The sequence below is a fragment of the Magnolia sinica genome, chromosome 8, assembly GCF_029962835.1.
Source record: "Magnolia sinica isolate HGM2019 chromosome 8, MsV1, whole genome shotgun sequence".
Taxonomy (NCBI): domain Eukaryota; kingdom Viridiplantae; phylum Streptophyta; class Magnoliopsida; order Magnoliales; family Magnoliaceae; genus Magnolia; species Magnolia sinica.
In genome coordinates, this window is record NC_080580.1 from 47,646,098 (window position 1) to 47,672,797 (window position 26,700).

The following is a 26,700-nucleotide window of genomic DNA, read 5'->3' on the forward strand; positions in this document are numbered from 1 at the left end:
CTCCTATCCAAAATCAAATTCAAAATTAAATTTGAAATTTCAACATAAAGGAAAAAGCCGAAAGAAGCTTAAACATATGAGACCCACCCACTAGTGATTGTTTACCAGTGGGCCCAACTGGCCTACGTCCAACATCTCCCACTCAATCACATTGTGGGATAGGCACAAAAATTTGACCATCTAACTCGTCTAATAACAATCAAAGACCAAACATCGCGATCAAAAGAATCATAGGCGTGGGACCAGTTGGATCACCGTAATCTTCTCATAGGTACTTAAGTACTAAGTAACTACCTAACTAGTACTCAATAACCCAAGTTTTGCGATGCTTGTCCTAATCCGTATGACCACCCCGGATGAAGTTAACTCCCTGGAACGCCCTGAAATTCAGAGGTCGAGCATAACTCAGCTCCCGAGTTTCAAAACATCACTTATACAACATATTTAATGATGGATGTATGTTGTCTGTATGAGGACATAAAACATGGAATAGATTAAGCCAAACTGCAAACATAATTCAGGGATAAGTGAAAGACGCAAGCGGAAGACTTAGAGAAACATATGTGTACATGTGTAAGTCCCTGAAATACGTATACATACCAGGTCATATTACAAGTGTTGCTATCAAAATACAAGCATTAAAAGACATTATCTATTCCAAAAGAAACCCAGAATTCCCGCGCATCAGGACATAGCTCACTAGAACCCGCCTGAAAACTGCATGAAAGAAAATGTAGCCTCATCATCCTCGAACTCCTGCTCTGCCTTAGAGGTCGCATCAACATCTGCAACTAAGACAGAGTCTGGTTGGTGTTTAAGCACCGCCCCAGAACGTGGAAGTGAGTGATCAATTCAGTGGAACAATACAGCAAAGGTTAACATATTATCAATTCAATCAAGCAGTAATAATAAAGAAGAACAATCAAACATGTCCTAATTACTCTTGTTAGTACAAGGATGAATGTAGAATGATGCATGCCCTCGCTTATACACCCTCAGCGTCTTCATCTTACGTTATGCATGACATCACCTCAAGTGCTCCACCTCTTCCAGGCACATGCAATGCGGTGTATAAACATGATTACAAGTTGTTATTAGTCCTTTTCATACAGCAGGATTGGGAAGCTAAAGTACCTTCCTCATATCAATTTCCACACAGTGATCCATTTTAGGGTCGTCATTCCTAGGCAATCTCAGACGATCATATGGTTTTAGGTCGTTGCAAAGGGCTCGTCACCAATCAATGCACGCTTATCATACCTTCGTTACTACAATAAGGCTCGTCACCTCAATGCGATATCCAGGTATGCTCGAGGTCACTACAAAGGGCTCGTCACCAATCAATGTAGGCCGACAGCACGAATATAGTGTCCCATACCACCATAATCGGCTCACGAGTTTGGTGTGCTCACTGGTCACTACGGGGGAGGCTCGTCACCCCAGCGTAGGCCGACAACTCGACCACGGTGTCCCATACCACCATGTCTGGCTCATGAGTCTTAGCGGATCAAGGTACAACGGTTAACAGTATTTCATCGGTAAGTTTGGTACTCTAGATTCAAACAATAGCATCTATACATGGTGAACATACATCGGACAATTGGGTTACTTGACGAACTCGACTAGCACGAGCGCACGTTGGGTTGAACGACATAGAGTGCGCAAACACTCCGTGTGGCCAAACCACTGCCGACAACTTTAATACGACTCGGGTTTGTCAAATCACGTCCTTCGTGACGAAAGCAACCTCAGCCACGAACTCAAGGCCGATTACCGATTTCCTGGACTATTTCCTAGTCCCAACACATTCCACAACAACAGATATTCATATCAACAATTTAGAATAATAATGGAACAACAATTCAAATCATGTAGTATGTGAGCATTTGCAGAATATCAACTTAGCATGGATTTAAACATAAGTAATACTTGAAATTAAACAACAAGGAAAGTGACTTGCATGTGGGTAATCATACACACCAATAGGAGAGTTGAGGATCGCTTCTCAATGCCCGCAAATAAGATAGTATGCTACCCCCTAGACCATACAGACATTTCTACAAACACTTAGAATACATAGTTCAACATACATGACGCATGTTGAAATACACGCATTTGGACAATTCCTTTTGCCAAGGAGTTGACACACATACAATTAGCATAAGTACACGACAAATAACCATGGCAAACACATGTTCATATTTTATACGTATACGGTACTTCCTATATATACATAGAATACACAAATCTCAACACATGGCATGTATATCAGGAATACGATATAAACATAACATTTAGCATGTGAAATCTCATCCATAACAGGAATAAACCATTAACTGACATTGAAAGCCTTGAAAACCATAACCTATACGAATATAGTCCGCACCTTAAACCAGAAAAGAACACCGAACTGATTCAGACGATATGTCTTCGTCAACGGCGACAAGATAACCTAAAGCAAGAATAGAAATGAGCTACTGCAACACATAGACTATTCTAAGCTCTAAAACAGATTAGGGTTAGGTTAACTTACCTAAGGATGAACTTAGAATCGCCGGAATAACGATTCAAATGTGATGGTTTAAGGATGAAGAATAATAGGAAAGAATCTAAGATGATTCACCAACTTCTCTCTCACTTTCTCTCTCTTTTCCTCTCTCTTTCTTAGCTAGGGTTAGGAAATTCGTATGGAAAGGAGAGTGAGGGTTTTAAGGTCTTTATATAGGCCTAACATTGATGAAAATAGCCCCAGGGCCAAGGTATACTTAGGTTATAACCAAATCAGGCCTCTCTCGATCCAACGAAGCACTTCTGGTGGTCCTTTTTCCACGTGCGGTCGGACTTAAGCTCACTGACCATAGGTCTAGGTCAGGCTGAGTTTTCGTACCGATCGGCTTTACAGATCAGCCGTGGCAGACCACACTCAATTCAACGGTCACCAAAACTCGCTCAGGTCCACAAGCATAAAGACATGCCTGGGCCACCTTCCCTAATCCGAGGATAAAATTAGGTCAGAATCCAACGGTCAGATTGCTTAAAATCGTCGCGCAAGCGACACGACTCAGATTTCATAAAAGCACACTTAATTTCTCACCGTTCTCACACTCTTCACTCCGAACTCAGTCAAATCGACCCAGAACATCATCTGGACTTGATTTTTAAGGTGATGGCCAAGTCCAACATGGTGACCACAACCGACTAAGATCATCACTATCGGACTTTCGACGCGCTGTCCAGGTCCGATCCAAAGCTTCTAAAAATTTCCAAGAGCAACTGGATTTAGCGATGAATCCCAGATTTCAGAGTAACATAGCGCTAACTATTTTATAGGTTTTGAGTCATGCAGATCAAATTTAAAGTGATTGATGCAAATTTTACAAGCAATCGAGTTAGCGCTAATTACCCCACAAAGAGCTCCTAAGAAAAATAGAGGTAGTACTCGGGTCTTGGCACAAAATTTTTCAGGTCATTACACTCCCGATCTGGAATACTCGGCCAACATACGCATTTATCCAACTTATCGAGTTATTCTGAAAACTTGATTTTTCACAAACTTCAACTAAAACCAATTTAAAGCAATACTTATATATATGCTTTTTAAGAAAAATATTGTTTACAAAAGTCTAATAAAAACAACTCGATATTGCCGGCAGATAAGTCTTCAAGCACGTATTTATAGTTGTAGAAACTTAGTGTAGCTGTCACGGGATCTTCCCCATGCAGATGTGTAATTTGGAATTAATCAAGCCGTTTTCCTAACGTAACTGAGTCTGGCCAATCAAGGACATTTCGTCATAGTATACTAAAGTAGCGACACTCAATCTCATCCTCATATACATAAGAGGAGGGTAGCTAAGGACACAAAGAGTCACATATGGGACTAGCTACTCGCACGTTGCAATGCTTTGATCGAATCAAAGCAATCTATAGGTAAAAGGTCCTACCACGTGGCTACAATCCACGTTGTAAAGTAGACAATACTAGGTGAATGTCGAGTCTACAATACGCAGGTCATTCTACATGAGGTACGACTTATCTCATAACCTCATAACCTGGCTATAAATTCAGGCCATAACATTAATCGCATGAAAAATGAATGATGCGATTATGTTATTTGACTTTATCAATTTCATCTTCAATCTTAAAAGATTGTAGGTGGATACAACTCACTCATATCATCATCCTTTATTATTCATAATAAAGAGAAATTCATACCTCAATGTATAAACATAGCCCCAAATGTACCTCTCTCGTACATTCAAGGTTGGTCAACCCATGCGAGTGGGCAACCGGCCTGCCGACAAAAATAGAAATCCTACATGATCTCAAGGTAAATGCTGATGATCTACTTACCTAGTGTATATTAGTGTTCAATACTGAATAAATGGAATGTGTATTCATTAATGAAAGATCAAAGGTACTACAAAACAAGTACATCACTCAAGCTTTCCTCAATCCCATCTGCCGAACATGAACATGAAATAGATCTCTAGCTATAGGTTTCATCATGGGATCAGCCATCATCTCCTTGGTAGAAATGTAGCTAAGGGCAACCTTCTTATCTCTTACTTGATCACAGACGTAATGATACTTGATCTCAATGTGCTTAGATTTCTAGTGGTGTTTAGGGTCCTTTGCCAAGTCAATGACAGAAGTATTGTCTATCTTCAATGATATAGGCTGACGAACATTCGGTACAACACCCAGACTTAATAGAAATCTATGAACCCATACACACTCCTAAACTGCAACACAACATGCAATGTACTCGGCTTCCATAGATAAAAGAGCTATGGATGTCTGTTTCTTACTCGACCATGAGATAGCTCCTCCTCCGAGTAAGAATATATATCCTGAAGTAGACTTTCCCTCGTCGGCGTCATTATTCCAAGCAACATCAGAATATCCTTTGAGCTCAAGGCTTGTGCCTTCATAACACAACATTAGGTCTTTTGTTCCTATGAGATAGCGGAATATACGTTTAACGGTTTGCCAATGAAACTGTCCCGGGTTACTTGATAGTGGCTGACTATGCCAACTACATAGCTAATATTCGGTCTAGAGCAAAGCATAACATACATTAAGCTCCCTATTGCACTTGCATAAGGTACAAAGGACATAGCCAATTTCTTGGCTTCAGTTTGGAGACATGATTTTTTGTCTAGCTTGGTAGTTTTATCCATATGGGTTTCAATAGCTTTTAATTTTTTTTATCCTAAACCGCTCTAAGATCTTTTGTATATAGGTGGCTTGATACAAGCCTAAAAATTTCTTAGGGCGATCCCTGATGATTTTTAATCCAAGAATAAAATTGGCTTCACCGAGATCTTTCATCTCAAAGTTCAAAAATAACCAATCTTTAGTCATTATCAACAATTGTATGTCATTATCAGCTAGCAGGATATCGTCTACATATAGAGATAGTATCAGAAAAGATCTTCCAGACCGTTTCATGTATATATATATATATATATATATATAATGATCTTCTTCACTCATCGTGAATCCAAAAGTAGTGATAGCTAAGTGGAACCTCATGTACCACTGTCTTGAAAATTGCTTCAGCCTATAGATAGATTTTAACAACTTGCAGACTCTCTTTGGATGTTTTTTGTCCACATAACTCATGAGTTGTTGCATGTATATCTCTTCATCCAAGCCACCATTTAAGAATGTGGTCTTTACATCCATTTGATATAACTCTAAGTTTAAACTTGCAACAATGGACAAGATCATACGGATTGAGGAGAACTTTGCAATAGGTGAAAAGGTCTCCTCATAATCAATGCCTTCTTTTTGTGTAAAACATTTAGCAACTAATTGTGCTTTATACTTGTCCATTGTACCATCTGTCTTTTTTTTAAAATCTTTAGTACCCATTTGTTACCTATCGCTTTGCGATTGGAAGACAGATCAACAAGTTCCTAGACTTTATTCTTTTCCATGAAAGCGATCTCTTCGTCCATAGCATTCACCTAATCGGCCGAGTTAGAAAATAATAATACATCCTGATACGAATCAGGTTCATCATCATCAACCGCAATGCAAGAGAATGTTTGCCCCTCAATATCGAAGTATCTTAAGGGAATTAATCCTCTTTCGCTTCGACGTAACTCAGGAGCCTGCTGAGATGTCCTCCCACTGTCCTGACGAACTATAGGAACATCATCTTCTTGAAAAGCAAAATTTCCACTCTCCTGAGATACATCGGGTATTTCAAAAAGTTCTATTAGAACCGTTTGCTGCTTTCGGCTCGGATATCTATCTTCAACGAAGGTCACGTCCCGGGATTCTATCTCAATCCATCGTCCATGGTCTTCATAAACTAGAATGTATCCCTTTGAATGCATAGGGTACCTTATGAACACATATTCAATGGTTTTACTATCAAGTTTACCTTTATGCGGAGTAGGTAGTAAAACATATCCCAAAGATCCCCAAGGGCATAGGTTGGCTAGAGAAGGAATCCTCGCAGACCACATCTCATATGGGGTCTTAAGAATGAATTTGGATGGGACTCTATTAAGGACGTAGACAGCTGTTAACAGTGCGTCTCCCCAGAATGTGGTAGAGAGATTGGCTTGTATCATCATCAATCTAATCATGTCCAATAGTGTCCTATTCCTTCTCTCTGCAACACCATTTTGTTGTGGAGTGTAAGCTATTGTGTACTGTCGAAAAATGCCAAAGTTTTCACAATATGATTTAAACGTTTCAGATATATACTCGCCACTTCTATCAGATCGAAGGATTTTAATCTTTTTCTCAAGCTGATTTTCCACCTCAGCTTTATATTTAAGAAAACAATCAAAAGCCTCAAATTTATGTGAGATAAGATACACATATCCATAGCGCGAGTAATTGTTAATAAAAGTAACAAAGTATTGACATCCATTTCTGGCATGTACATTGAAAGGTCCACAGATATCTGAATGGATTATCTCTAGTGTGTCATTGGACCTAACCGCTTTAGGAAATAGTTTTTTTGAAGTCTTCTCGAACACACAATGTTCACAAAATGACAAATAACCTTTGGATAAGGAATCTAACAGACTAGAACGTACTAGTCTTGTCATATGATCCTTTCCGATGTGACCTAACCTTGCGTGCCATTTTTGAGATTCAGATACTATAGTTTCATTCGACAAAGCAAATAAAGCAAGAGATGCATTATTAGTATCTACGTCTTGTAAGGCCCGTATCCTAAACCGTACCGTTCTATAAGCTTCTGCGGTCCTCCCGGTCAAATTCTAGCGACCCTCGACCTGTATCCAACGTTTGTGCGCGACTCTAAGCCGAGTCCTGCACATCAGAGTTGGCTCAATTCGAAACTTGTATCATTGCAACCACGCCGTCATCGCGGTTTCAATGCCGCGTCTCAGGCGCTGAGGCGACACCCGGGCCAGGAAATGTGGGCCAGTGTTCAGTTCGAGGAAAACACCGCACGTTGTAAATTCCAAGAGAATCTATCAAATCCATTACATCAATCGCATCACTTATCAAAAGTACACCCATCACTCAATCCATTACTCTCCCCATGCCCAAGTACAAAAGCAACCCCAAAAAGTCAACAAGCACCTTATCTCTCATGTCACTCCACCATTCCTCCCTCCCATCACTTCTCTCCCATCACCCATCTCTTTCTCATTCTTTCTCTCATTCTCCAAAGACAAGCAACTCCAACGTCCATGGCTTTCATGGAGAACCTTGGTATGGCCTACCTTCCTATCTCTCTTCTCCACCCTCCAAAGTCCATCTCAACTGTTAAAATCCAACCTTGGAGCTCTAGATTGCATCAGTGGAAGGATGAGTCCGAGAAGATCAAAGGTGGGTGAATCTTCATTGTTTATGGGTGATTTTTGTATGATTTTGATGATTTTAGGGCCCACTTGTGATGGGACCCATATTAATGTATGTTTTGTATCTAGGAGGGGCCCATAGTGGCGGGGTCCTTCCCATTTTCACCGTTCTCTCTCTCTCTCTCTTCCCCCTTTTCTTTTATGATGAGGATGATATGGGTGTGGTCCACTTGATCCATGCAGTACAACTATGTGGACCTGGCCATGGTGCATGTGTTTCACCAATGCCATCCATCCATTTGGATGTGGATGTGATCCACCGTGATTTAGATATTTGGGGGGGGGGGGGCGGGGGGGCATCCATCTGACGGTGGAGATCCAGCAGCATACAGCTGCTGGAAGGACGCCAACAAGCCACGTGGGTCCTACATGTACATCAGATCTAGGCCATCCAATTGTGCATCTCACGAGCAGCATAGCTGCTGTACTGACCCCTATAGACGGTGGACCCTACCCTGATGTTCGTGTCTTATATCCAGCCGTGCATCCGTGGGCCACATCGTGATATGCATATTTTATCAAAGCTGCAGAGCAGCTATGGGACCCACACACGTGTGGACTCCACATGCATTGAAAAAAAAGAAGTCCATCTGTCCAGCGTCCAGGTCTGGACGCTGGAACCTATTTTCAAAAAAAAAAAAAGAGAAAGAAAAGAAAGAAAGATAAGTAATATAATATAATATTATATTTTATACATAAGTGTATATATATATATATATATGTCTAGTGGGCCCCACGTGGGCCCCACCTTGATGTAAGTATTTTACATCCACACCGTCCGTATTTGGACGGTGGTGGGTAGAGCACACCGTAATATATGTGTAATCCACTCTGTCCATCCATTCACCTGGACTGGTGGCCACACGTGTGGACCCACCTGGTATGTATGTTACATCCAGACCGTCCATCTGGACAATATAGGTGGGACCCACGTAGATGTATGTATTAGATCCCTGCTGTCCATCTATTTTTTAGGACGGTGGGTCCTCACTGCTGAGTGACATCAACAAATCTTGTGGGCCACCAGACGTATGTGTTTCCTTACCTATTCATCTGTCTTGGACGTGAAACCACTCCACACGTGTTGTACGTGTGGAGGTGGGGCCACCTTGATGCATAAATACTAGATCCACACCGTCCAATGTTAGGGCGGTGGGTCACACTACTGGTTGGCGTCAGCAGCCCTGTGAGCCCAACGTGATGTATTTGTTATCCTATCTGTTCATCTGTGGACGTGCAGCAGAGCAGCTGCTGTGGTATTGCCGTCAGCAAATTCTGTGGGGCCACACATGATCTATGTATTATATCCATGTTGCTCAGTAGCATGGGCTCCACACACGTGTGGACCCCACCATATGATGTATGTATTATTTCCTTGCCGTCCATCTGACAGGATATGTGGGGCGCACCACAATGCATTTGTGATCCACACCGTCGATCTATTAGGTGGACCACACTACAGAAAACCGTGGAGATTAAACGTCCACCATTGAAACCCATTTTGGGGTCACAGAAGTTTTGGATTTGTATGAAATTTATTTTTTTTTAAAGACAGGCCCACGTGACCTTATGAATAGACTGGATGGAAAATAAATGTGATGGTGGGCCCTACCTTGATGTATCTATTTCATACCCACACCTCCAAGGGTGGACAGTGCTGTGATGCCCATCTCAATGTATTTATCCTATCCACACCGTCCATCTGTCCAGGACCGTGGGTCGGATCATGAAGTTGTGTTATATCCAAATCCCCCATCCGTTTAGGCTTGTGGACAGGTGGGACCCCACCTTGATATATGTGATTCATATCCACACCGTCCGTTTGGATGGGCAATGTAGGGCACACCGTAATGTAACTGTTTCATCCCCACCATTCAGCCCACCTTGTGATGTATTATACATTCACACTGCCCATTCACTTGGCCCCCACGTGATGTGCGTGTTTAATGCTAGTTGTCCATCTAGCGAGGCCCATTTGGAACGTGCAAGGCCCGCCCGTGATGTATATATGCGGCCCACCTTGATATATTGGTGGCCTATCCATGAGGCCCACCTTGATGTATTGGTGGCCCATTCGTTAAGGCCCACCTTGATCAATTGCGACCCATTTGATGGGGCCCATTGTGATGTGTATTAGGCCCACGTCATGTGGCCCAATGTAATATGTATTAGGCCCATGTCTTGTGGCCCGTTGTGATGTATTTCTGGCCCATTTGGTAAGACCCGTTGTGATATATTTTCAACCCATATGTCGTGGCCCATTATGATATATTTTCGGCCCATACAATTAGGCCCATGTGATGTATTTGAGGCCCAGGTGCAAGGCCCACCTGTTGTGTATTCGAGGCCCGATGTGATATATATGAGGCCCATCGTGATTGTATGTGAGGCCATGGACCCACTATACGTTTGGCCCTATATGGGCCATCCTTGGGAGCAATGTTGGTTGAATGTCCATTTTGATAGGCAATGATGGTTGGATGTCCACATTGTGACCTTCGCTTAGGCCTTGTTAGGCCGATTCCGTTAGTCGAGGCTGATTATCGAGGCCGATTTCGATTGTCGAGGCCGAATATCAAGGCCGATTGTATAGGCCAATTCTGATTGACGTGACCGATTTGCCGATTCCGATTACTGATCGTATTTCGATTGTCGTGGCCGATTGCCGATTAGTGATCAAGACCGATTTTCATAACTGATTGCCGATTCCGATTATCATGACCGATTACCGATTCTGATTGACGTGACTGATTTACCGATTCTGATTATCGATTGATTCCAATTGTTGTGGCCGATTGCCGATTCCGATTGTCGTGACTGCTTTGCCGACTCTGATTATCGATCGATCCCGATTGTCGTGGCCGATTTACCGATTCTGATTATCGATCGATTCCGATTGTCGTGGCCAATTGCCGATTCTGATTGACATAACTGATTTACCAATTCTGATTATCGATCAATTTCGATTGTCGTGACTGATTGCCGATTGACGTGACCGATTTGCAGATTTCAATTATCGATTGATTCCAATTATCGAGGCCAAGTATCGAGGCCGATTCCGATTGTCGAGGCCGAGTATCGAGGCCTATGTGATGAGGCAATAGAGCCTATTGTGATGTATATTAGGCCCATGTGAAAGGCCCATCGTAATGTATATTAAACTCTTGAGTGAGGCCCATGGTGTTGTATATTCGGCCCTTGTGTGAGGCCATGGGTCCACTATATGTTAGGATCCATGAGGGCCATTCCTTGGGGGCAATGTTGGTTAAATGTCCACATTGTCGAGGTCGATTGTCGATGCTGGTCGTTGATACCGATTATGAGTATGTGACAGTATAGCATCATAATACATGCCCATACGCATCATCTGCATCTTTGTTATGAGATGTGGTCAATCATTGCATATGTCATTGAGCATGTTGTTATGAGACTCCCGGATAGGCGGAGGTTATCTCACATGAGTATGCGGTATGCACAAGATTGATGCATGATTGGATTGTATGACTCATGCATCTCACATTATGATTACTGTACGCCCTAGCGACATCAGGGCCGTAGCCTCCACAGGCATATCGTGGATGGCCAAATGGGACACCGAAAATATTTGGTTCTAGTATACGGGCGCCATAGATGTCCCTGGGTGAAAATTTTTAAACCTCCGTGGCTAGGAGACGTCCCAACGTCGAGACCGAGTGGATACATGAGCGCCCGAGTGCCGAATACCAGGAGGCCACATCTCCCACTATGTCGTGGTCGGTTGGGAGGGGGTGTGGCCTTACCCGCCCCAGGATAGGGGGCAATACTAGGCTGAGTTTGACTAGTTCCTGAATGGGTCCGCTATCGACGTGCTGGATAGGTATTGGTAGACTATTGGCCAGGCGGATAGTGAGGTTTCTTACGCCCACTTGGACTATGCGGCTAAGAGAGCGGTAGTGCCATTTGGAGTGTACTAAACCCCGGTAATGATCCTAGAGATAAACTGTACTGATATGTGGGTTTATTGAGCAGGAGTTGCATACTCATTCATGCATTCATTCATTCACTATCCACTTGGGTTGGTGGTGTACACCTATTTGTTACGTGTGCCTTCGCAATGGCCAGGATTTCGGTTGGGGCGCGCGACTAACCTGAGATTAAGAGTTTACTACATTGAGTCTGACTATCCAAATTTAGGTATGGGACTGGTTTGGATAGAAGTCCCTTGTGATGGACCCCATAGCCTGCGATATTACGTGCTATCATCCCGACTTCACACTCTAGCATGGTTATTCCATTCGCACCACATATCGCATTACATTCACCGCATATGGCATTTCGAGTTACTATGTTTATGCATTTATATGACCTAGATACAACTGATGGTATTTGTGGACTCATCAGGATTTGTATATTGCATTGCATCAGCGAAATCTGATATTTTGCTTGTTGTCCCCGCATTCCATAATTGATCTACATTGCTTCATCAGTATATGATATTGTTTTTATTATATTTTTGCATCGCATAGCCTGGATAAGACTGATGGTATTTATGGGCCTATCAGTATGTTTTCGTATTACTCTGATTTCGTATGATTTATGATCTTGCTAGTGTTTCTGATATTGTATCATTATGGGTTCACCAGTATTTTCACTTACTCTGATTACTCTGATATTGCTTACTTGACACTTACCTTATGCATACACTTTCACCACCCACTAAGCTTTCTATAAGCTTATACACGATAGATGCGTGTAGGTGATGTTAGGTTGCAGTAGCATTGAGCATGGAGCGTGCAGCGGTCTTCTGGAGCTTTGATTTATCTTATATATGTATTTCCCTTTCAGTATTGTACTTAAACGATTATATTAGTGGATATATGATGATGATGTTGCCTTTGTGATTTGGATAATCTTGTAGATTATGCTCATTACGAGATAAATGTACGTTGAAAAATTCTCCTTGTAGGATCCCAGGATCGGAATCTGGCGTATATACGCTGGGAGCCGAGAATGGGGTATTACGGAGGCTGTCAGCACCGGATTCGGCCATCGAAAATTTTGTGAGCCCGGTTTCCAAGTTTGGGGCGTGACACGTTTAGAATAAATAAATCTGAAATTAAATTTTCCCATGCAAAGATGAGATATTTAGTCTCAAAGAAACTCTTGTCTTGAATAATCGAATATCAAAATCATTAAATAATAACCTAGAAATAGAAATTAAATTCCGATGCATCCCTAGTGCATAAAGAGTATCACGGAGGATTATTGTTCGCCCTATGCGCGTACAGAGATGGGAAACGTCAATCCCTAGTACGTCTTCGACATCATTATTTCCCACATACACCTTGTAACTTCCCTTAGCTACAGGCCGAAATTCATCGAGTCCTCGATGACTCCATGTCACGTGCTTTGTTGCGCCTAAATCTAAAATCAACTCGTTAGATATAGTATTAACAGAAAGGATCTCAGAACAAACGCCTACATACAAATTATCTAGTGACTTAAGAATTATCGTCTTTTTATGGGCACACTATTGAGCATAATTGCTGAAATTTTCACAGACAAAGCAAACTATATTTGTCTTTTTCTGCTTCTTCTTTCCATTCCCCTTCTTGAGATTTAAAAGAGGTGTTGTGGACTTCTGTTCTTGGTTATTCTTTTTCGCCTTCTTGCGAGCTTTGAACCGTTTCTTGTTAGTTTTCCGCTTATGGGTCTCTGCTACAAAGGCCTTGGCCGAACCTGGCTGAATTGCATTCATTTCAACCTCACCAACTAAGTAGCCACAAAAGTCTCTGAACATAGTAATAGATTTAGAATGATTCATAATTCTTTTGATTGGGGCCCAAGATTCAGGCAAGAAATGGTGCATTGCTATTATCTTTTGATTTTCAGTCAATTTATATAACACCCCGTACTTTCTAGTACTCGGGTGTTATCTTGAAGGCCTAGATTAATATAAATATGAATCTAACTCGATCTGACAATATTAACCTAAATCGGACCACCAGAGTCAAACCATTAATGACTCTGATTTAAAGATAGGTCCCACAAAAATAAATACATAAATAAAATAAAAAGGTAAATAAATAACCATGTATATAGGTGGTAACAACTATAATAATAATAATAACATAAAATAATGAGACAGATGGTCCTAATAACCTACAGAGTGGGACCCGCAACAAAAGATACATACATATGTGAAATTAAAAATAAAAATAATAAAGTGAAATAATTTATGATAATAATAATAGTAATAAAATTTATATTAATATTAGTAATTGGTATAGTGGTATACTATGAAGGTCTTGAACGTACACATGACCAAGTAAGACTCTTTTAACCGTTGACGCTCAATGCCAGGATGATCCAACCATTAGATTGACAGAAACCCACCGTGGGGAGTAGAAGTTTAGGTGCATGGCCCACTTAAGATTTAGATCCGCTCCATCTTTGGTCAGAAGCTATGGCAGGGCCCACCAAGTGGGATGAATGGTATGGATTGTCCAGGGCACCAATGTGGAGCCCACGCATGAGCACACATGTGCACGGTGTAGGAGCTCTAGCGAAACACCGGATCAAGAGGAATAGGTTAGACGGGTCTGACCGAAAATTTCCAAAGAGGGAAGGTTTTTCCCTTCCTTTTTCTTTTCCCACTGCTGGGATTTTCAAACGGACAGAGCTCGTTTCTGTTTAAGAGATGGCCCACCATTAGCCGTTTATCAGGTGATTTGATCCATGAGCGCAATTGAGGTCTGACCAAAACCTCGTGGTCCTCACATGTAGACGCAACAACGTGTGTACACAAACATCGACACAAAAAGGCCCTACAAGCACATGTTTCCGAAAATGAAAACTATTTCACCACTCCACGTCGGCGATCCGTGTGCCCTAGCGTCCATCCATCCAAGCCATCCATTTAGATAAATCCCAGCCATCCGTTTTACACAGTTTAGGGCTCCCTCAATACTAGGGAGAGAAAAACCTCAGCTGGTTTTACGTTGCTAGCTGTGCAAGAGGGCTTTTGTAAAACAAATCAAATCCTGGCCATTTGATCTCCATCTAGCGCCTCTAGATGAGTATAGGGCGTAAAGCATAGGGAGAAAAATATATGTATGAGGGTGCTCCTCCCCTCTCTTTCGAAGAACATTAGAAACAGCCGCAACCTTCGAAATCTGAACCTACCGACCTTATCACCTCCAACCTTCGAAGAAGGTCATCTACAAGCTTCATAGGGTCCATATGGACCGTCTGAAAGAAGCAGATCGAAGGAAGAAGCTCTCATTTGCAAGATGTCATTAATGACTGTCTTCTTCTCCACCGAGAAACAGGAGGTTGCTGGTGGTTTTAGCCTTCGTCTGGCCTTGTCCAGGCCTAGTGGGACAGGTCTAAAAAGAAAAGAAGAAAAGAGAAGAAGGAAGTAGGTGCGTGGGTGCGGTTCATCGCACTGCCTCAGCCCAACGAGTCGCTGGCCATGTGCACGGGTTGCTGCCGACTTTGGACTGAGGTGGGGGTTGCTGTTCGACCTCCCGCTACACCAGCTCGAGTCGAGATGACTCACTCTAGGCATTTCTGGAAGCAGACAGTAAAAAGGAAGAAGAAAATAGAGTAGAGAGAGAGAGGGGAGGTGGGTGCGACCGTTGCACCACTTCACTCTACTCGTTGGTGTGAGTTGGTGTCCAGGTTTCGGCCCAACGATCTTGCTGAGGTGAGAAAATGAGAAAGAAGGGAGAGAGATAGGAAGAGAAGAAAAGAAAAGGGTAGAGAGGAGACAGAGAGGGTGAGATGGGGCTGAGTTATGGGTTGACTTGTTGCCGAGTCAACCGGGTCAAGTTCGGCCTGAGTGGGCCTGTTTCAGTTGAGTTATGCTGGTTCATTCCAGCAACCTTGTTGGACGTGTGGGTCTGTGTAGGGGCAAAAGTAGAAGAGAGAAGAAGAAGAAAGGAGAGGAAGGAAAGAGAGTAGAGGAGGAAAGAGAGAGTTTGGGTCTGAGCTATGACCTGATTCACTGAGTCAGCTGGGACGAGTTGACCATGGGACTGGCTTGGGTCTAGCTAGGTTCTAGTAGGAAGAGAGAGAAGAAGAAAGCAGAAAAAGAAAAGATAGGGAAGAAGAAAAAGAGAGAGGAAAGATGAGAAACTTGAAGAAGGGCCGAGTTGACTCGGTTAGAACCGAGTCAGGGCTGAGTTCAGCTGGGCCAGATAATGCTTGGGCCTAGTCCAGGCCTTACTGAGGTCAAGTTGGGTCGACTTAGCTGAGTCGAGTCACGGAGCGGGTCTATGGCTTGAATAGAGGACGAGTTGAACTACCAAGTCAATCAATGTGAGTAAACTTCCTCTCCCTAAGCAAGCTCCATGATTTATCATCTTCATTAGCATTACTACAATTATTGCAATATGATTAACCACTAGTAGGATAACTTTGCTAATAATAATTATTACAAAAACTTGATATTAACAATTATCGTTATTAATGTTATTCTTATTTTGTCATTGATTATAATGTTAGTATTGTTAGTATATATAAGTGGACAATTACTGATTATTTTACTTCATTCTAATATTATTACAATTAATTATATAAGTTAGATTTCAAAACCTAAACCTAGATAGAGTGTTAGGTCTGGATCTAGTTATGGAAGCTCGTAATTCATGGTAGACTATAATACTTACTATCATGACTAGACTCACTGTGGATAGCCCAGGGCTATTAGCATTAGAAACTATTTATCATTGTCCTTTTGGGATTAATATAATACTCGTTAACATAATTATTACGTATTAATCCCTATTATAGTATCATTAGTAAATATTCTATTGTTATTACTTGAATTATTTGAGAGATTATCAGTAACCATAAGAATATTAAGTAATGTCGGTACATTTGAACATGAACTCATGAACCATCATTAATATTGCTGAATTGATACTCCTATTATGAATAATAATTGATCCATTGTACCATAATAATAATAATGATAACAATAATAATGATAATCTAGGATTCAAATCTGAGAACCTAAAGCCTATAACTAAACCCTAAGGTGAAAACCCTAATTCTACACTAAAACCCTAAAAGATAACCCTAGGCTATGACCTTAAACCCTAGGTAGTAATTAGAACTTGGACCTAATTATACAAGTTCATGATTTGTGGTAGGATACAATTCTAAGGGTGCAAGCACTTAGCAACACTAGAAGGCGATTCAAAGTATAAGGTGATGATTCTTCCCCTTAAGCTTTCCATCTTCTCATTAGCTTAAGTTATAGTTTTTTTAATTTAAATTCATTATTGATATCTCCCTTTATAATCACATGTGTTAGCTGGTGGAAATTGAATTATTGTATTACGTGCTTTATGATTATTCCGTATAATTGTTCATGCTTGTGGATTTTCTTTTGTGGATTGCTTATGGAACTTAAACTGGTACATTAGTGGAAAATTCCCACATATGAATGTACACCCATACTTGAGATGTAACTTGACTAGTTGTAATCGTAATGGACCTTCGACTTGGTGGTTATTGAGTGGTGGTTTAGATGGATCATTGATGTGGGCCTACCATCTAAGGTTGTTGTGCTCAATAGTTTTTAAGGATGGTCTTTATCGTATAGTTTTGATATCAGCCCTATGTGGTATATTTTGATACTCGCCCTACGTGGTTTTGTTTTGGCATTTGTCCTAGATGGGTTCGATGTTTTATATAGTACAACCATGCGATGGTAAGCCCCATATATTGTAATATGATTGGCCACTAGTTGACGGGGTACCATTAAACATCCTAAGGTGGTAGTCTCATGAGCCGGGGATGGTGGTATGGGACCTATGCCCGAGCTGTCGGCCTATGCTGGGTTATACGCTCCCTGTAGTGACCTTTGATATTATTTAAAATAGCTGGTTGTAATTGGATTAATAATGGATCAGCTAATCATGCATACATGGCACAGACCAATATCTATTGCAATCGTATGTGAGGTACGTATTGTTCCGACTGGAGGATGTTTCTCAGGTTCGATGATTCCGACTGGATGATGTTTCCCATGTTCGATTATTACATCGATGATGGCTCATTGTCTGCATAGATGAGCATTGTAAGACCCGTATCCTAGTCCATACTATTCCGTCAGTTCCCGGGATCATTCCCGTCGAATTCCGGCAACTTGCGACGTATAATTGACGTTTGCGCATGACCCTAAGTCATATCTCGTAGATTTGAGTTGGCTTAATTCGAGACTTGTACCACTGCAACCGCACCGTCGCCGCGGTTCCAACGTTGCGTCTTGTATACCGATCCGATACCCGGGTCAGAAGACGTGGGCCCACGTTCAATTCGAGGAAAACACCGTGCGTTTGCAATCTAAAGAGAATCTTTACAACATATCTCATCAATCAATCACTCAATCAATCAATCAATCACATCATGTCAAGTACAAGAGCAACCCATGCTTCCTTTCTCTACAAGTCAAGCAATCTACCCCAAAAGTCAACAAGTCTCTCACCTCACCCATCACTCACCTCACGTCCATCACCCATCACTCTCTCTCCTTACAATCCCCTCTCTCTTTCTCTTCATATTTTCCAAGCAACAAAGGAGAAGAAAAGTGGTGGATGTCCATGCATTTCTAAGGAGAGAAAGTGAGTGTGTGGCCCACTTCCCACCCCAAAATCATTCATCCTAGCCATTCATCTCTCATCATCTTCCATCAAAGAGAAGCACAAGGAGATCAGCGTTCCATCGAACTAAGGAGATCGAATGGTGGGTGCTTCTATTGCCTAGATTTCATATTTTTATGATGGCCAAGTGAGGCCTACCGATTGATGATATGTATGTCACTTTGGACCCTAAATGTGGCCAATGGCCCACCTTAATTATCATGATCATTCCATGATGAGGCCATTCTCCATGGACCCCATCATGATGTTTACTTCTCAGTTTGATAAGGGTCATCTAAACCTTCCATTTTGGTGGAGAAGTAACCTCCACCATTGATTTGATTTGGTGGGCCCACATGTATTGGGACCCACTTGATGCATGTTGTAAATCACGGAAGGGAGGGCCCATAGTATCGGGGTCCCTCCATCACACGCGTCTCTCTATCTCTATATCTCTCTCTCCCTCTCTTTTTTTTTTCATTTTATATGATGATGTGATTATGTGGCCCACTCGGATGGACCCCACATTGATGTATGTCTTATCCACACCATCCATGCATATAGTGGCCCCACCTGGACAACATGTCTAAAGGTGGGGCCCACCTTAATATGCGTTGTATTAAAAATCGTCTCGCATCTCTGGACGTTGGACGTTACTGGGATGAAAATAAAAATATCAGTTTGATTTGAAACTTGGGGTGGGTCACTTATATAGGCCCCACCTTAATGTATAAATTAAATCCACACCGTCCATCCCTTTCCCTAGCCCATTTTAGGCATTGAGCCGAAAAATGATGTTAATCCGATAATTAAGCGAGCCATACCATAGAAAACAATGATATTGACTATTAAAGGCTGTTAGGACCCACTCTGATGTTTCTATGCACCAAAACACATCGAATATTGGGCTTATTTGGACTGTTTTGAGCCGTAGAGTGTAATGGCTGGGATGGATTCACCTGATGCGAGCCCCACCTGCGAAAAACCGTGAGAAAATAAATTTTTAAATAAAAATAAAAAAATAATATATGTAACAGCCTTGCCACTGACGTCCAACGAATGTGCAGCAGGCGTTGCTGCGCTGTGCGCCGTGGACGGACGTGCAGGGACCATCGTTCCCAGCTGTGGGCCCCACCGTGATGTGTGAGAAAATCCACTCCGTGCATTTTGATGGGCCCCTTTGGTATAGTGGGCCCTCCCAAAATTAGCCATGTGTGGGACTCAGGTGGTCCACACTACAGGAAACAGAGATGATGAACGTCTACCATTAGAACCCTTCCTGGGTCACATAAGTTTTCGATTAATATGAATTTGTTTTTCCTTTTCGTCTAGGTTTGTGTGACCTTATCAACAGTTGGATGACAAATAAACGTTATGGTGACCCCACGTGGGACCCACCAATGATGTTTGTGTTTTTTTCACACCATCCATAACATTGGATGGTGTAACCCACCATGGTGTATGTGTTTTCATCCACACCGTCCACTCCACTGGATGGTGGGACCCGACCCACCAAAATGTAGGTATTTTATCTATGCACTATCCATCTGGATGGTGCATGTGAGGCCCACATATGAGGTATGTGTTGTATCCTCAACGTCCATCCATTTGGGAACGTGGACCCCACCTTGGTGTATTTATTCTATATCCACTCTATCCATCTGTCCAGGGTGGTGTGGGGCCCACGTTGATGTATACATTGTATGTCCATACCACCCATCTACCGGGCCACAATATGATGTATGTGTTTTATCTATACCGTCCAAAGGACAGTGGGCCCTACCATGGTGTATGTATTTTATCAGCATCGTCCAGTTTGGACGGGACCCACCTAAGGTATGATTTGTGTGCATGCCGTTTATGGGCTACGGTCCACCATGATATATGTTTTATCCTTGCCATCCATCAATTTTCAGGCTCACCAGAAGCATGTGTTTTATCAGGCCTAATTGCTGATTGAGTGACGCCTATTGTGAATGTATGAGGCCTGCCATGATGTGTGTATTGCATACACACTATCCATTTGGTGGGGTCCATCTTGCAGGTCCACCATGTTGTATATGTCCTATATTCATGCTGTCCATTTATTCTGGATCGTATGGGCTATCCCATCAGGCCCATTGGTGCGGCCCATTTGATATACATATGATCCATGTGATGTGGCCCACCTTGATGTGTATGAGGCCCATTGTTGAGGCCCACCTTGATGTGTATGAGTCCCATTGTTGAGGCCCACCTTCATGTGTATGAGGCCTGTTGTTGAGGCCCACTTTGATGTGTATGAGGCTCATTATTGAGGCTCACCTTAATGTGTATGAGGCCCGTTGTTGAGGCCCGCCTTGACATATATGAGGACCATATGATGAGGCCCATTTGATGTATCTAAGGCCCATGGGTTGAGGCCCAATGGGATATAAACAAGTCCTTTGCAATGTGTAATTCCACCTTAGTTATGTAATGATGTTTATGGCAGTCTAAGCCTTGGGAACAATGTTGGTTTGACGTCCACATTGTAAGGATCATGTTGGTTAGATGTCCGCATTGTAACTCTCCCTAGGGCCTATTGATAGGCCCATACTTATTGTGTGTAGGCCGTATAGGCCCATCTTCATTGTGAGAGTAGTTCATCACATTATAACATGCTTAGTGTAACTCCATGATTCATGCTCATACGAATCATATGTATGTTTGATATGAGGAGTGACTAATCATAGCATATGCCATTGAGCAGATTATTTATGGGACTCACTGATAGGAGTTACCCACATGAGTGTATAGTATGCGTAGGATTGCTGCATGACTGGATGGTATGACTCATGCATCTCGCATATGTGTGACTTGATCATTGTATGCCTTAGCAACATCAGGGCTGTGACCTCCACAGGCACATCGTGGATGGCCAGATGGGACACTAGAAATACTTGGTTCTAGCACTGTAGGCACTTAGGATGTCCGGGGGTGAAAGTTCTTAAACCTCCTTGGTACCAGGAGATGCTCCAACGTCTAGACAGAGTGGAATATGAGCGTTGGTGCCTATACCATGAGGCCGTGTCTCCCACTGTGTCATGGTTAGTTGGAAGGGGGTGTGGCCTTATCCGCCCGAGTGAGGGGGCTGTAAGCTAGGCTGAGTTTGACTAGCTCGCAAATGAGTCCGCTATCAATGAGCCGAGTAGGTATTGACAGACTACTGGTCAGGCAGATAGTGTGGTCTCTTCCACTTGCTGGGCTGTGCGGCTAGGGAGGCGGCAGTCAGTGTGAAGTGTATTGGAACTCGGTGATTTCCCATAGAGGAACTATACTAATATGTGGACTTGATATGAGGACTAGCATGATATTATGACACCTCGTCGCTGTTGCACATGTGGGTGGGCACATGTGGGTGGACACTGATGTGGGTGGGGCTGAGGCCTGGGCGAGCTACCACACTAGGGGGAGCTACTAATGGTTGGCAGGCTACTGTGCAGGAGTTGCGTACTCAGTAATTGACTCATTCATTCATTCATCCACTATCCACTCGGGCTGATGGTGCGCAACTATTTGTTACGTGTACCTTCGCAATGGCCAGAATTTCAGTCGGGGCACGCGACTAACCTGAGATCAGGAGTTTACCACATTGTGTTTGACTATCTAAATTTAGGTATGAGACTAGTTTGGATAGAATTCCCTTGTGATGGACCCCATAGCCTGCGATACTACGTATTATCATCCCAACTTCACTCCAGCTTGGTCATTTCATTCGCATCGCATGTTGCATGTCATCCATGGAATATGGCATTTTGGATTGCTACTTTTTTGCACTTATATGGCTTGAGCGGACTTGGCAGGATTTGCATATTGCATTGCATCCACAGTATATGATATTTGGCTCATTATGATCTGCATTGTGTACTCTGATATTATATGACTCATGTACTTACTAGTATATTTTCGCTTACTCTTATATCGTACGATTCATGATCTTGTCAGTATTTCTGTTTATTCCGATATTGTATGATTTATGGTGTGGTATTTGTGTGCTTAGCACTTATCTTGCGCACACACTTACACCACCCTCTAAGCTTTCTATAAGCTTATGCACGATAGATGCGTGCAGGTGGCGTTAGGTTGCAGCAACATTGAGCTTGGAGCGTACAGCTGTCTTTTGGAGCTTTGATTTTTGACATATATATTTCCCTTTTAGCATTGTATTCAAATGTTTATATTAGTGGATATGTGATGAGGATGTTACCTTTGTGATTTGGGTAAACTTGTAGTTATGCTTCTTACGAGATAAATATACATTGAAAAATCCTCCTTGTAGGATCCCAGGATTGGAATCTGGCGTATGGATGCTGGGAACCGAGAATGGGGTACTACGAAGGCTGTCGGCACCGGATTCGGCGATCAAGAATTTGTGAGTCCAGTTTCCGAGTTTGAGGCATGACAAACATCCCCGGAGCGATGATTGCATTTACGCATCCATGCATCTAATAAGACCTGCATCATGTATTATTTTATATGCTTTACTTTATAACTATGCTTACCTAATGTGGCAGTGTGTAATCTTTAGGGGAATTCACACTGAGTTGGCCACTCATCCATCAAATATATAACCGTACAGGTAGCACAAGTGGCCCAGGTGGAATTCATGTTTATATTGACGAGGAGCAAGTTATATTTGACAGGGATGCATAATTGTAATTGTTAAGGGTTGCTAAAGGATTTCATATCCCAAATTTGCTGTAATTTACTTTATTTCACATGTAATATTATTTCATATTATAATTGTGAGAATGAGGACATTGGTTTGTATAAGTCATCATGGGTAGCTCTTGTATATTTCAAATATAAACGAAAATTTTCCTTTATGTTGATTTGTCCATTCTACGCTCATCTGCTTACTCTGATAGTTGAAAAAAAAGTATACTTGAATTTGACTATCCTTTAAGGTTAACACTCGAGTTTTTAGGAAACGAGTCGTATACTCGGGTCCTGAAAAGTCGGGATGTTACAATTTACACCCAACATTCCTAAGGGCACATATCATCTACTCTATCTTACGGATATGATCTTTGATGGGGCAGTCGATTGATATCCTATACTCCTGAAATTCTAATTCCATTGTCCGAACTCTTGCATCTGACTTTTGCGCATAGGCATTTGTCAGTGCTTCCCAGATTCCCTTAGCGGTGTTATACACTTCATACGTAGGTTTGAGTTCTTTGTGCATAGTGCTAATAAGGACATTATGGGCTGAACGATTCTGTTTACGCCACTTGTTGTAGCGGGTTATTGTAGCCCCATGTTCTCCTAAATTTTCATTTTCAGCCAGTATGGGTTCCTCTTGAACCTTATCGAGTGTGTGTGATATGTCGTCCTCGTTTAAAAGGCTTCGCATTGTGCGGGACCACTCTTCATAGTTGTTATCATCGAAATATTGTCCTTTTAGCTGTTTAGTGATTAACACTTTGGTGGCCATCTCTACATTGCATAAATATCACTACTTAGATATGATCTATGTTATTAACTCTAATCATCAGTATTTCTACGTGTTATATAAAATTTTAAAGTATAAAAGTAGTTAACACATCTCAACAAGATCTGAAAGTCCACATACCCGAATGGGCGGTGTAGAACAATCAAGTTCTCTTTTTAAGATGAAATTGATGCTTTTATAAAATTATAATAGTATAACGTGTAACCTTCCATTACTTGGTTGCATGCATCATTTAGTGGAGGTGAATAAACTCCCACTCAGGTTATGCACAACCATTATATATAGGGAGCATCTAAGCACTAAGTTTTATATTTTCCAATGAACAAGTAAGGAGGGCTTAGATCTAATCACATCAAGTCTAATTATATCACACATATAAACGTTATCATCAGAAAACAATAGAAAGTGTTTAAATATGAAGAGAGTTCAATCTTTATTAGTGATCATGTCCATTAGTGATAGATCCGATCATCACCGTTAATGATCATTGTTGATGATGAATCCTTTCATTAACATTAATAATCATGGCTGATGATCGTTTCAATCACTAATGATCTCTATATCACTAATTCTCAAAGCAGATTTTATCTACACCATTCATCCATTTTTGTTTGATATATTAAGATCATTTATTACAATCAAGGACAACTGATTCATTGCCCAAATCCTCTTCCAGTTAGATATGATTGTATAAACCAACATTAAGGACAAAGGTGTGATTGAAAGATCATCTCAATCCAACAAAATGATCACAAACATTAGAGCATATGGTAATATTTTACCACAAGTTCAAGCTGCATGCACCCAAGATGTGTTTCTCATTTTGGGGTTTCTCATCTGATGAATGGGTATGGACATGGATGAGCCCATGTGTGCCATGTGTACAATTTCTGAGTCGTTGTCCCACCTTATGTGGTGCAGCAGAATCAGATTAGTTAGATGTTAATCATCGAGAAACTATAAAGGTTGGTTGTTTTGATCTATTCGAGTAGGTCAAACTATTGTATGGTTTGAATTGGTTTACATGAATGACACGTGTGCACTTTCAACATGCCTATGTATGGATGTTCATGCCGTGTCAGAGTATTTAAAGTTGACCACCATTGGAATTAAAAGACTACAATGTGGATTTACAACACCTTAGTTCTGATTAGCTACTCATAGCTATACACGTGGATACATTCATGTCAATCCTCGTAACGCCCTGAAAATCAGGGGTCGAGTAGAGGCTCAACTCTCGAGTTCCAATGCATCACTTATGCAACATAGATAATGATGTTTGAATGTTGTCTATATTAGTGCATTAAACATGAGTGAGATTATACTAAAACAATATATCATACTCTAAAGGTAATTAAATTAAGCAAGCGGAAGACTGAATGTAAGACCCGTATCCTAGTCCGTACCATTCCGTAGGCTTCCACAGTCCTTCCAGTCGAATTCCGGCAATCCTCGACCCATATCCGACATTTGTGCGTGATCTTAAGCTGGGTCCCATATACCAACGTCGGCTCGATTCAAAACTTGTATCATTGCGACCACACCGTCACTGCGGTTCTAACGCCGCGACTCACACACCGATGTGATACCCTGGCTGGAAGACGTGGGCTGACATTTATTTCGAAGAAAACACCGCTCATTGCAATCCCAAGAGAATCTCTACGAAATGTCCCATCAATCAATCACCTCTCATGTCAAGTACAAAACCCCATCTCCAAGCAACCCCAAAGTTAACTCTTTCTCACCCTTTCTCTTACACACCCATGCTAGTCAAGTACACCATCACCTCACATCCATCAACCATCACCTCACATCAATCAACTATCACCTCTCCTTACAACCCTCTCTCTCTCTCTCTCTCTCTCTCTTTCTCTTCACACATTTCCAAGCAACAAAGGAGAGAAAAATATGGATGTCCAAGCATCCCAAGTGTGAGAGAAAAGTGATTTTGTGTGGCCCACCTCCCCATCTTATAAACTTTCATCCTAGCCATCCATCTCTCATCACCCTCTATCAAAGAGAAGCATAAGGAGACCAGCATTCCAACGGACCGAGAAGATCAAACGGTGGGTGCTCTATTAGGCCTAGATTTCTTTTTTTGGATGAAGGGCCAAGTGAGGCCTACCGATTGATGGTATGGATCTCATTTTGGACCCCAGGTGTGGACGATGGCCCACCATGATTCTCATGATCATTTCATGGTGGGGCCATTCTCCATGGACCCCATCATGATGCTTGTTTTCCTTGCATGAATAGGGTCATTTAGACCATTGTATTTTGGTGGAGAAAGGATCTCCAACGTTGATTTTGATCGGTGGGCCCACATGTAATGGGACCCACTTGATGTATGTTTTAAATTATGCAAGGGAGGGCTAATAGTGCCGGGGTCCCTCCATCACACGTGTCCCACTCTCTCTCTCTCTCTCTCCCTCTCTTTTTCATTTGTTTTGGTGTGTGAAGATGTGATTGTGTGGCCCACTTAATGAGCTAGGAGATGTCCAAATCGTTCATCAAATGGACCTCACCTTGATGTGTGCCTTAGGCACACCATCCAACCATTTGGTGGCCCACCCTAGCAGCATGTTTATGGGTGGGGCCCACCTTAAATGTGTTATATGCAAGGATGCTGAACGGGCTACACGGTGAAGAGTGAGCTGACAATGGGTGTATTAACGTCAATAGCAGAAAGAAAAAAAAGAAAAGAAGAAAGCAATGGTTTTGAGAAGGGCTGTCC